Raw genomic sequence first — 12,203 nt, 5'->3', positions numbered from 1 at the left:
CCAGCTGGGCTGGAGCTGATGCCCGCGGGAGGAAGAAAAAGAAGAAGAGGAGGAGGAGGAGGCCCTACCGTGCGGGCAGAGCTGCAGACAGGCTGTCCCTGCCCATGTCACAGCGCAGAGGACGTGGCCCTGGTGGGCGAGACCAGGGGCAGCGCAGCCTCCCTAAGCTGCCGCGGAATTGGGAGCCAGGATCGGGGACAACCCGCATCAAAGCCTGCACCCCGTTTCGGTCCCTCCCGTCTGCCTCCACACTTGCCTCTGCCAGACACAGCCCGCCTGAAGCCTCAGTTCCCCCGGGCACTCCCCCCCCCCCCCGCCCCCCGCCCCAAAGTCGCTCTGCGGTCACACCTCTGCCTGCCCTCCCCTGCCCCGGCACCTCCTGCCCCAGCCTCCGCCGGTGCCAGGCCCCTTGCCGGCCCAAGTACCCCGGCTACAGCTCCCCACCTCGGTCACAGTGCCTCAAACTCACAGACCCCCATCCCGGTCATGACGTCCCCAGCTCAGAGACCTCCATCTCGGTCACGGCCTCTCCTCCCTGCTCATAGTCTCCCATTCCGTTTACGGCCTCCCCCATACTACTCGATCACGGCCCCTCCTGGTCGCGCCTCCCCCAGCTCCCGCTCGCCCCAGCGGTCTGGGCCCCCGGTCCCAACGGCCCTCCCGAACCTTCTGGAACCGGGGGATGGCGGCGGAGATGGGGCGCACGAACCCCCTCGCAAGCCGAACAGGCGGCCTGTCCCCGCCGGAGCCCAGTCGTGCCCCGCGCCCCCCGGCCCTGCCCGTCGCGGCCCCGCCGGACCCACCAGCGCCCCCTCCGCCGCTGCCGCCGCGGCCCCGACTGTGCGCTGCTCCTCCGCTCCTTCCGGGTGTCGCTGGGGACACGCCCCCCGCGCCCGCCTCCCGCGCGCTGATTGGTGTTCTGGGCGGGGCAGGGCGCGGGGCGGGGCGAGCCGCGGGTCAGCGCGGCCAATGGGAGATGAAGCACCTCGCCGAGACCCCGCCTATGTCCCGCCCCCTCCACGTGCGGGAGTGTGATGACAGCGGGGAAGGGGCGGGCCCAGAAGGGGTGGTGTCTCATTGGCCGGCAGCGGCGGCGTGGGCGGGGCCTGTGTCGGCGCGGGGCGGGACTGCCGCCCCTGACCCTGTGGGCTGAGGGGTACGCCCTGCCCGCGGCGGGGCTGAGACAGCCTGTCCCACCCAAGGGCACGGCCCCACGGGCACGGCATGGCCCACCTACGGCCCCACCGGCACGGCACGTCGTGTTCCACCCAGGGCCACGGTCCCACGGGCACGGCATGGCCCACCCACGGCCCCACGGGCACGGCACGGCATGTCCCACCCATGGCCACAGCCCCACGAGAACGGTGGGTCCCACCCCATGGGCACGGCGTGTCCCACCCCACGGGCAGCCGTCTCATCCTTAACGCGTCCCACTCCATAGGCGCCCCCGGCTCCACGTCGTGTCCCACCCGCACAGACACCCACGAGCACAGCATGTCCCAACCCCAGAGTAACCCTTCGCCCAACCCCACGCGTGAGATGTGTGCCAGCCCCAGAGACGGCCCTCCCTGCCCCCATGAGTATGGCCTCCCCCCGGTGAGACCCCCGCCGTGTCCCTTGCCTCATGTCCCGAGTGGGGTCACCCTGGTGTTCCTCACTCCCCAGGTGGTGCCGGTGACCCGCAGGCCGGGTCTGCCATCCACCCATACTGCCGGGCTGGGAACTAGTGGTACCGGCCTGTGCCAGAGCCCACGGTGGACGCCGGACCCGAGGGGGCAGCTGCCCCCCTGGGATACGGCTGCTCAGAGATATCAAAACACCCAGCAGCCATGGGGCTCCTGGGCACTGCCACCCGACTTTGGGGATGCCGGCAGGACTCACTGCCTCAAGGGAAAGCAGCCCACAGCTCACCAGCCTGACTACGGGCCATTCAGGTCAGAGAAGAGATGCCTTGACTTCATCAATTTTGGGTGAAGTCTGGTAAAAATCAGTCCCCCCAAATGACTCACCTCGCTCCTCAGAGAACTGCAGTTGCAACATCACTCTAAAAATAGTGGGGACCAGTATTGTCAAATGATAAATATAACCAAGATCTCATCTTCTGACAGTGTTAGTGTGAACCTGGAGTGCACTGGCTGCTGAGTCCCAACGCTCCCCTCGCCTTGCTGCTGATCCTATAGCATTATTTTCGGAAGTGCTGTCATGGATAAAGCTGTGCTGGTGCCGTCTGGGAATAGCCATGAGCAGGACAGCCGTGCCCTGCACGTGCCTCTGTGCAGGGAGAAATGGCAGCTCAGTGTCCTATGGACAGCTATGTGGCCATGGAGCAGCTGCCAACACAGGACCTCATCTCCTCCTGGGGTCTCAGATTGCTGCTCTCGGAGATTTCTTGCTAAGTAACCCCTGGCTGTCCCCAAATTCAGCTTGTGAGCCACTAAAGGGTATTTAATGTATGGAACATTTTAATTTCTGAGTGTAATGACAGGAACATACGATTCTCTGGTGTTCCTGGTGACTTAGGAGCTGCTGCCTCAAACTTCATGTGTGCAGATGCTGGTGTCAGGAAAAGCTTAGGAAGCTAAGTTCCCCCACATGCCTACTTGTCTTTCACAGTGCAGGTTTCCTACAGACTTCTAGGGAAAAATTTATCTTTTCTGCCTTTTGACCCTGCATGTCATCTCTGCTGAGCTCTCAAGAAGCTCTGGAGTCCAACCAGCAAGGCAGCAGAGGCCATGGAAAACAGGGATGGGCTGAAAAAGGCTCAGTCCCCATCACACAGCTGCTTCCACAGGCTGTTTTCCGGTGTGAGCTGGCTGAAATGAGCTCACAGTTAAAAAATGGTTAACGAATCTTTATTGGCCTGAACAGGAACTCAACTGGAACAACTTCAGTCAAAGCTGAACCCACTATGGAGCTGAATCAAAAAAATTTGCTGGTTCAGCTCCCTGGCTGGGGGGAAATATGGGCTCCTTTGTCCTTGACAAGAATAATACATTTCTATTTATTGTGTGGGCAGTGAAGGATTAATAATAGCCCAAGTTATTTACCTCCTGCTTTTGAGTGCTGAGGGTTTGTGAGCGATGTCCCTGCTGGGCACACCGTCCCTTAGCAACTTCCCCTGATTTTTGAAACATGTTCTCGCTCCAGAAGCAGGATTAAGGAGCAGGACATAAAAGCCCCTTTTAGCAGGCTGATGGGGTGAGGCTGCTCCCATTGCTCTTCCCATGGGGCAGAACCTCAACCATGGCCATTGGCTGGGCACAGTAACACAAGCTGTGGTGGTTTGGAGAGCATCTGGAAAAACTTCCAGATGCTTGGGAGGGTTGAGGATGGGGCAGACTTACTGCACAAGCTATGCTACTTCTTTGCAGAGGGGCCCTCTCCAGGCCTTGCCAGGAGTATGCTTCATCTATTCCTTAAACACCCTGGGGGCTTGAAAAGGGCTTTACAAGGGTTGGTGAAGGCAAACTAGGGGTTTAAGCACATTAGGCATGGCTCTGCACCACAGCTGGCCACTTTCCAGAGACTCGCCTGCCGGGAGGGCCGGGAGAAGGGTGTTTTCCCAGAAAGATGAGGTGTCCCAAGCAGCACATGTTGGAATGACGTCTTTCCGTTCTTGAGCCCTTCTGCCTGCAGGGCTTCCCTTTGAAGGGTGTCCTGGTGAGGTGACTGAGTGGTGGTGAGTTCATCCCTGGGTTACCTCCTTCCTGGAGCTGCCAGTGCTGTCCCAACCTGCCAGCAGCGGGCTGGGGCTGTTCAGCCTGTTTGCCAGGCTGGCTGCTCCCACCGGAAAGGCCATCATGTGCCAAGCTCCAGGATGCTAAAGAGCTGACACAAGCAAGGCTTCTGCCCGCCTTTTAATTTAATTTAATGGTTTTCATCACGGAAGAGTGACATCCCCATGAACACACTCGTTTTGTTTGTGTGAGCAGATTTCGCAATCACAAAAGCACCTTTGAGAAGTACATGGATCATCTCCCAGTGCTGATGGGGCAGGATGGCCTCTACAGAGGTGATGCTACCCCTGCATCACCTGTATGCTCCCCGTGCCAGGAGGCTGTGTCATACTATGCACGTCTGATCCAAGTCCATAGGTAGGTAAAGCAATAAAGGACCCATGTGCAGAAGCGAGCCTTGAATGACCTGGAGTCCTGCCAGGGAGAGATTGTAGGGAATTTTAAAAGGACATTGGAGGAAGCTGGTGGAAATCAGCTGTCACGTTGCTTTGGGGCCCTGGCAAGTGGTGCCAGGTTGGGTGGAGCAGCAGCAGGGCTGGACCAGGCACTGTGTGGTGACTCATTGCCTCATCCCAGCTGTCAGAAGAGCTCGAGAAAGCTGAAAGGACAGGTACTAGAGGAGCATTGGGTGTCACTTCCATTCTGTATAGTGTGCTGCCACAAAAAAGCTTGTTTTTCTGTATCTCTCACAGGCCCAGTCCTAGGTATGCAGCACAGACTGTACCTCCTACAGCGGCTGCCTTCAGGGCGGCTTTATGCTTCTTATTCTTCCTGTATTTTGCAGCTAGAGGAGACAAAGGCCAAAGTCTGTCCCTCTTTCCCTGAGACTGTCACAAGGAGAGGATGCACTGTAGTACCTCATGGTCCTGTGTTGGAGCCAGGGAGTGCTCCTGGGGGAATGTGAACCAATGCTGCAGAACCTTTCCCCCGCCAGAACCTGTTCCCATGACGTGCTTGGTTTACCTGTTTGACCGAAATGGCTGTAAAACGGAAGATAGAAATCAAACTTGGAGAGTTTCCTGCTGGAGGAGTGCTACTGCTCTCAGGGGTAGAGGTGGCATTCTTTTTTGGCACTGTGGTACAACTCCAAGCAGAGCTTGGGATCACAACAGAGATGTAGTCACTGCGGTACACTGACTGAGTCCCAGTGCCCACCAAAGCCTCATCCCAAACTGGGTGTGTCTGACAGAATTCAGAGTCCTGATGGGAAAGGGAGAAGTGAGAACAATGGATTTGGGATCACTTTAACAAGCACTGGGTGGTAGGGCCAGGCAGGGCTACTATTTTCCTCCCATACCCACACCACACTCATAGTTCCAGTGTTGCCTCTCCCATCAGCTGTCTCCCAGAGCTTTTGTAGAAGAGGGCATTGTGACCCTCAAGGGACCATGGTGGGCCTTAGAGACCAAGGAACAAAGGATGGATGATCTGGAGCCTGATGCAGGTCATTAACCCAGCGCTACAGCCACCAGACTTCCCTGTTGCTTTGTGTCTGAGACACACATGGGATGTCCAAGAACTAAACAGGGGTCTTGGCTCTGTGCAAAACTCTAGTGATCCATCCTGGAGCTGCTGGGAGACTGTTCTGAGGGATGAGGGCTGTTTGCTACAGCTTGGCAGGCTGAGGATGCTCAGCAAGAAGAATTACTGTGCAGCCCAGGTCAGGGATCTCCAGACCTGGGGATATGAAGTACAAAACCATAGCAAATATGATGTGTTGGTTACACCCTACTCTGAGGAGGAGGTCAGATTGGGGATGTCCCTGCCTGTCCCTGCCACCCTATATCCACGGCTAGAACAACACCTAGGAACAGCATGTGCCTGTTCAGCACCAGGGAAGTAATCCCTGCTCTGTTTTCACTGTTGGAAATGTAGAGCTCCAACTGCTGCCACTTTACCCCTCGAGGTCACCCATTGTCCTGGATAGTTCGTCTTCACATAAAGGCCCTCTGCCCTAACCTGCAGCTGCGGAGATGTGGGAGGGGCTGTGGATTTAAGGCAGCATAAGGGATGTGCTCTGAAGAGGATGCCAGTGATCTGGGCTGGCTCTGGGAAGAGAAGTGCCTGGCCCCAGCACTGGATGTGTGAATGGTCCCCTCCCTTGTTCCCTTTTCATGCCTAAGCCTCTTTCCCTACAGCTTCCCTGCAGAAATGTTTCCTTTCTTTCATGCCTGCCTTGAAAATAAAATAATAATAATAGAAATAAAAAACCTGAAGGAACTGATAAACTCCATTTACCAACCCAGATAATACTGGCTCCAAAGAGCCCGGTGTGGGCTCTGCCAGGTCTGGTGCATGCCAGGGCTGCCCGAGCTGGGCAGTGACGTTTCAGTGTTTCTGCTGCCCCCCGACTGCCCCGTCAGTCTTCGCTGGTGCCAAGTGTGCAAACCAGAGCTGATAGCAGAAGGCAAAGGTCTCCTTGGCGTCACCTTGGTGAGGTGGCAAAGCCTGGGGCCACCCAGCAATGCCTCTCAGCACTGCAGACTGCACCAGCAGCTGAGGCTGCTTGCTCATTGCCTGCACCTACATTTAGGAATTTTGGCATTTCTCCCTGACCATGCTTGGCATTTGGGGCAGAGAGTTTCTGCTGAATTCTGTGACTCGGAGCACACACAGGAATCCTGTGCCCGACACAGTGCCATCACCTTGGGGTGCTGCACCCTCTCTTTCAGCTCCCAGGCATTTCCCCGAGGACTTGACTGCTGGATGACAGGGCCAAGATCTGCACAAATACGGGAATTTTGAGCCCCGAGGTATGTGTGTGAGGATGACTTCATGGAGGGACAACAAAGTCCCTTGTCTGGTCAGCAGGGAGCTGCTGAGCTCTATGGGCTTCATCTGGAAACTGGGATATTCCAGGATTTACACTGAGGGTATATCCCCATTTAGGTCACTGAAAATGTGGGGAGATGGAAAATCTTTGGCGTCCATACGGAAAGGTCCTATTGCCGGGCTCGGTCAGTGGATGCTGCCTGTTGGCACAAGGTGGCAGCCCAGCCCAGCTTATTTTCAGCAGCAGCCTTGCGGGGGAATCCGGGCCCTGGCATGACCTGCTTTTGTCCCCCAAATCTGGGGCACGTGTCCCCCACGGGGTGCTGCCCTCATCCTGCCAGGGGTCAGAATTGCAGGAGGGACAAGTCCTGCTGCATGGGGCAGCCCTGCTCATGTGCACACGGAGGTTGCATTTTGGCTGTCCTGGCTCTGCTGTACCTTCTCTCTATGAGGGGATGTGGGGACAAAGGACATGCTGGTGGGCAACAGACCTTCAGCTCCTGGACTAGGGAGGGCTTGGGGTGAGGCCACACCAAGTACACAGTTGCTACCAGAATCTTCTTTCTGAGGGCTTTTCTGAGCAAGAAGGAGCAATGTAAACATGGGGGAAATTAGCCAGTACAGCAAAAGGGAATGATGGTGTCTTCTCTGCCCTCATGGGAGAGCAGGGAGTTTGTGATAACCAGTCCAAGGTGAGGGTGTTACAATGCATTTAGAGTGTTCATGGACTTCTCACCCTGATGTGCCCGTGCACCTCCAGTAAAGGAATGGAGAGACTTCTTACAAAGTCTGGATGCTGTGGGGACTCTATTGTTTTGCCACCAGTTCTTACCTCTTGGGGTCCACTATACTTCCATATCCTATTGCTTCCCTCTGAATATGGTAGCTTGGAGGCTGGTTTGTGCCTGAAATTCCCTGTGAATATGTTCAATGATATAGCTGTAAGGAGGCATGGCACATTCCCATTTCTTCCCTCCATCCGTGCTTGCCCTGCAGGTGCATTTTTTTAAGAACAAGAAGAGCTGTGAAGTTCCTGACATGAGATCATGCAGGGGTCTCCCTGACGGTGCCTGGCTCAGTTTTGGGGTTTAGCCAAACCCGTTGTTTATGCATGCATTGCTGGACTGACTCTGTTTTGATGTGCATCCTTTCACATTTTGTTTGCTCATCTGTAACAGGGATACATGAGAATGCCATTGATGTGACAGACCTTCTTAGAGACCCATTTACATTTCCTTTGGGTTTACAGTTAAATCTCATGCCAGACTTGTTTATGCCTTGTTTTCATCATCTGAGCCTTGACTTCCTAAGGCCAAGAGCTGAGCACCCCCAACCCTTCCTGTCTTTGGAGGGCCCCACTTTCTAGGTGATGCACCTTTATCTTAAAAACATTTTTTGGTGATAGGAGCTATCCCTAGCTTCTGTAGAAAACTATGGCAGAAATATACTCTTCTCTGAGCAGCTGCTGTTCCCTTCTGCACATCTTATGCTCATCTGCATCTACATTTATAGAGGAAAGTGGATCAGAAGGAGCCCATAAAGCTGCGGGTCAGATCTGAGTAACCTGGTCTAGCGGAAGGTGTTCCTGACCATGGTAGGGGGATTGGAACAAGATGATCTTTCAGGTCCCTTCTGACCCGATCCCTTCTGTGATTTTATGGTCTGAAGGAGGGTCTGCCAGCATTATCAGGGTGGGCTGGGCAGCACCAGCAAGCTGCTGGACTTCCAGAGTGCCTGTTAGCATCCAGAAAAATCCTGGGCAGACGACTGCTCAGTGTGCTCAGATGTGCAAACACACCTAGCACCACAGCGTGGGCATCACTGCACTCACAGGGCAGCACATAGCAGAGAGGACAAGCATCCCTGCCCCAAATCACAGCTGCTCATGGCCTGTCACCTCTGCTGTACTGGGCTGGGACCCTTCCTAAGGTTTCAGTGCGCTGCATATAGGCACAATGGGAGCTGCTGGCTCCAGCTGGTTTGCCAGACAGAGAAATGCCCACACCAAATGTTATTTCTGCCTTAGCTTTTCTCACCCAAAGGGACATTTGGGAACAAACTGCTCTCAAACTGGGTCTTTCCAGCTCCCAGTGCTTGGCTCTGCCCCTCAGGCCTGTCCTTCATTTCAGTGAATACATTCAATCCCTCACCAGGCTCTTGGGAGGATTGAGAATTAAACGATGAAAAAATCCCTGCCAGCTGCCCGTGTGGGGCTCTCGGATGAGTCTCACTGGCTCAGCGCGGGCGGGTGCACATGAAACGAGGTCACGGGCACGGGGGAGGCAGAGCCATGGCTCCCAGCTCCAAGCACCACGGCTGCCCCTGTCCCAAGAGCACCTGCCAGGGTGCAGATCCCTGGCACTTTGCTGGAGAGGCAGAAGGGGGCCCGGGTTCTGATTAAAGCCCTTGCACCCATGGGCTGTGCATTACACTGCTGAAGGATGCTGCAGCCGTGCTGGCAGTGACAGCAATGTTTAGGAAGTGATTTTGGGCTCTCTGAAGAAATTTCTAGCCTGGATTACCTACCTCCATATCTTTCACACTTAGATCTGGAAAAGTAAAAAAGCCCAAGGAAAAAGCTACCCTAGCAGAGCTGGTTTGATTTTAGTTCAGAGATAAAAATCATTACATCCCATATGTGAAGCAGCATTGATAAAACATAGATTCACAGAATAAGCTGAGTTGCGACCCACAAGGACGCCCAAGGATCATCAAGACCAGCTCTTGTTCCTGCACAGGATATCCCTAAGAGTCACACCATGTGCCTGGGAGGATTGTCCAAGTAAACTTCTTGAACTTCTTGAACTGAGACAGGCTTGGTGCTGTGGCCACTTCCCTGGGGAGCCTGTTCCAGTGCCCAACCACCCTGTGTGTGAAGAACATTTTCCTAATATCTAACCTAAACCTTTCCTAACACAACTTAAGGCCATCCTTTGGGTCTTGTCACTGGTCACCACAGGATAATGATCACTCAAATGACAGGTTATGTCACCTTATGCCACTAATGAGTCCTTTATGCACCATCTTCAGGCTGTGGAGGCCTAAAGGCACACACAGCATAGTTCTCATCAGCAAAGCTTTCCGGTGTGAATGCCCAAGGGCCAGGGGAGGAAGGGATCACAGCTCTCTTGTTCCAGGTACAGATGGCTGCACTGCAGTGGGAGGCACTTGGCTACTTTTGGGGTAGCCATCCCCAGGTTGTGCTCTCTAAACATGTTCCACATGGACAAACTGTTTCCAGGAGCTGGCTTTTTGCCTCAGCAGGGCTGGCCCATTTTCATCTCTGCTCACCACAGCTGGAATAAACACACAGGGCAGCAGAGGGGTGCATGTAGTTCTCATAAAAATGTTGCTCAGTGGCTTTGCATCCATTTTAATGCTGAATGGGTGAGGGAAGAAAAGAGGATAATGTTCATGAATTAAAGTTACAGCCCTTTCCTCCTCTGCCACTAATCCCCATTCAGATTTAATCAGACAAAGAGTCCCCTGGTCTGAGCTATTGCAGCAACAGCCCACTCCAGAGAGGCTGTGCCACAGCAGCTGTTGTGCCAGCTCACAATGAAAGGACAAACGTGGCTTTGAGAGGTTGGGATCTGAAACACAGCAGCAGATAGAGACAATGCCAAGGGGCATTGAGAAAAATGTCAGCCAATACCACATGGATCTGTGCCTGATAGCTGAGCTAACCAGTCAGGTTACATTTTGGGAGTGTTGCAAGAGGAGTGTGGAGGGATGCTGAAAACCTCCAAGATGATAGGCAGATAGTGGAGAACTTGGAGAGCTGGATGAAAAACACTGGAGGTTCATGTGTTTTCTCTTTAGGACTGCATCAGCCAGACGGGCCCAGCATTTGGCAGGGAAAAGATCCTTTGCCACAGAGTTCAGAATAACTCAGATGGGAGTTTTGAACAGACTCATTCATGTGAGGGAAGGGGGAAAGAGTAGTGGTATTCTGAAGGAAGGCTCTGCAAAACTGTGGCCAGGAGGACATGGTTTGAAGTTGACATATTGGTTATGGCCTGAAAAACTGGCAGGATAATAATTCTGTACTCCACCATGGAAGGACTTTGTGAATATGAAGAGCTCTGCTCTAGCTGGGTTGAACTTGAGGCCACAGGATGTATCTGTGAGGAGAAAATTGTGGGACATCAAGGTTTGTTTTGGACAAAGAAATCTTGGTCTGGGACAGAAAGAAATCTGTAAGCATGATGCTTTATGAAGTGGTGCCTATATTCAGAGGTAAAGCATTAGATTAATCTCATCTGAACTTTTGCCTTCCTCTGAGCTAAGGTTCCCAGGTTTCCCTAATGGTCAGTAAAAAGAAGTATTTTCAGGGCATCTAACCTAGTTTGATTATTCTTTTCAGGGTGAAAAGAACTGTTATCAAAAAGTGTTTGAGTGGATTATAAAGAGGGACACAACGGGGAGCTCAGAGACACCCAGACTGCAGACACCTGCTTTTGCTAAATCCTGACCCAGAGAGAATCTTACAGAAGCCTAGGGGCATTCCTGCTCCAAAGGACAATGAGGGAATAAGCAATAAGGACACAAAACACTGAATCTGATGGAAAACAGGGTCTCCAGGAGAAAAGTGTGGTCAATGACCCAGAGGTGACAAATGAGAGAGGACAAAGCATTTGCTCACCCTGTAACACTGCAGCAGGACTGCAGCAGGACAAAGACAGGGCTAAAAAATGTTCTCAAAATCTTTGCCAAGGAACAGAGCAGTTCACAAAATTACAGAATCAGAGAATATGCTGAGTTAGAAGGGACCCACAAGGATCAATGAGTCCAACACTTAGCACTGCAGAGGATACCCCAGGAGTCATATCTTATGCCTGAGAGCATTGTCCAAAATTGTACATGTTTGCACAAACAGTGTCAGGATAAAGCCAGATCTCCTGCTTTTGCTCCATGGCCAAGGCACTGGCATATTCCATACCTGTCAAACAGCAAAAGCTGCCTTAGTGGTGGTATAAGCACTCAAAAATGTAGATATTATTAGGCTGAGTGCATCCAAAGCTGATGGCTTTGAATAAGGTGCAAGGACGAGTTTTGAGAAACCCCTGTGTGCAGAGGGGAAGTCCTTTGTTTTCCCTTTGATTCTGTCAGAGAGCTGTCAGTTCCCAGCTGTGCTGCTTGCTTGGCTTTTGGCCAAGACTCCGGAGTGTATCACAGCCCCCCTTCCCTTGCTGTTGAGAGGGGCTCCTGGTTTGGCTGATGGCCCAATACGCACCTAAAGCACTAGAAAAGTTCTGCCCTTCCTTACAAAAAAATAAGATGTGGTACAGTTGCCAGCTTCCCCATCCCCAAATTCAGATGTAATTAGTACTAAACTTAGTGCCTATGGGGCTGGCTTCAGAGCCAACCAAAACTATGTTTTGGTCTGTGAACACTCACTCTGCCACCAATGGAATTGGTGAGGCCACAGGCAAAACTTCCACTAAATGACACCAGAATTGGTCAGTTTTCTGGTAAATCCTCAAATTAAAGGAAACCCCAAGAAACAACTTAGGTTCAACGTATGAGGCTCCTGGATACCTCCAGCCACTCAAACCTCCAGATCTTGCAGGGAAACATACCCTTCATTGCTGCATGGTGTTGTCGTAACAGATCTTTGCATAAAAAAACAGAACTTGGGCCGCTCAGTGGTAGAGAGACCTCTAGAGAAATTTGTCTAAATTTGTCTACCTT

The 12,203-nt window shown here is 53.1% G+C and overlaps 1 protein-coding gene across 2 annotated transcripts in view; it reads right to left on the bottom strand.

The window, feature by feature from the left end:
- The window catches only part of ATOSB (atos homolog B), a 38,463-nt gene extending 37,537 nt beyond the window's left edge, over positions 1-926 (bottom strand). Inside the window, exon 1 of one of the 2 annotated variants that reach the window (XM_059874108.1) lies at positions 804-926. The gene's annotated coding sequence lies outside the window, so the exon portion shown is untranslated. The remainder of the gene's footprint in view (positions 1-803) is intronic. The other variant, XM_059874109.1, reaches the window with a different exon arrangement.
- Positions 927-12,203: the final 11,277 nt, after the last annotated feature.

This window comes from Haemorhous mexicanus, chromosome Z, assembly GCF_027477595.1.
Source record: "Haemorhous mexicanus isolate bHaeMex1 chromosome Z, bHaeMex1.pri, whole genome shotgun sequence".
Taxonomy (NCBI): Eukaryota; Metazoa; Chordata; class Aves; order Passeriformes; family Fringillidae; genus Haemorhous; species Haemorhous mexicanus.
This window is presented reverse-complemented; position numbering and strand designations above follow the sequence as displayed.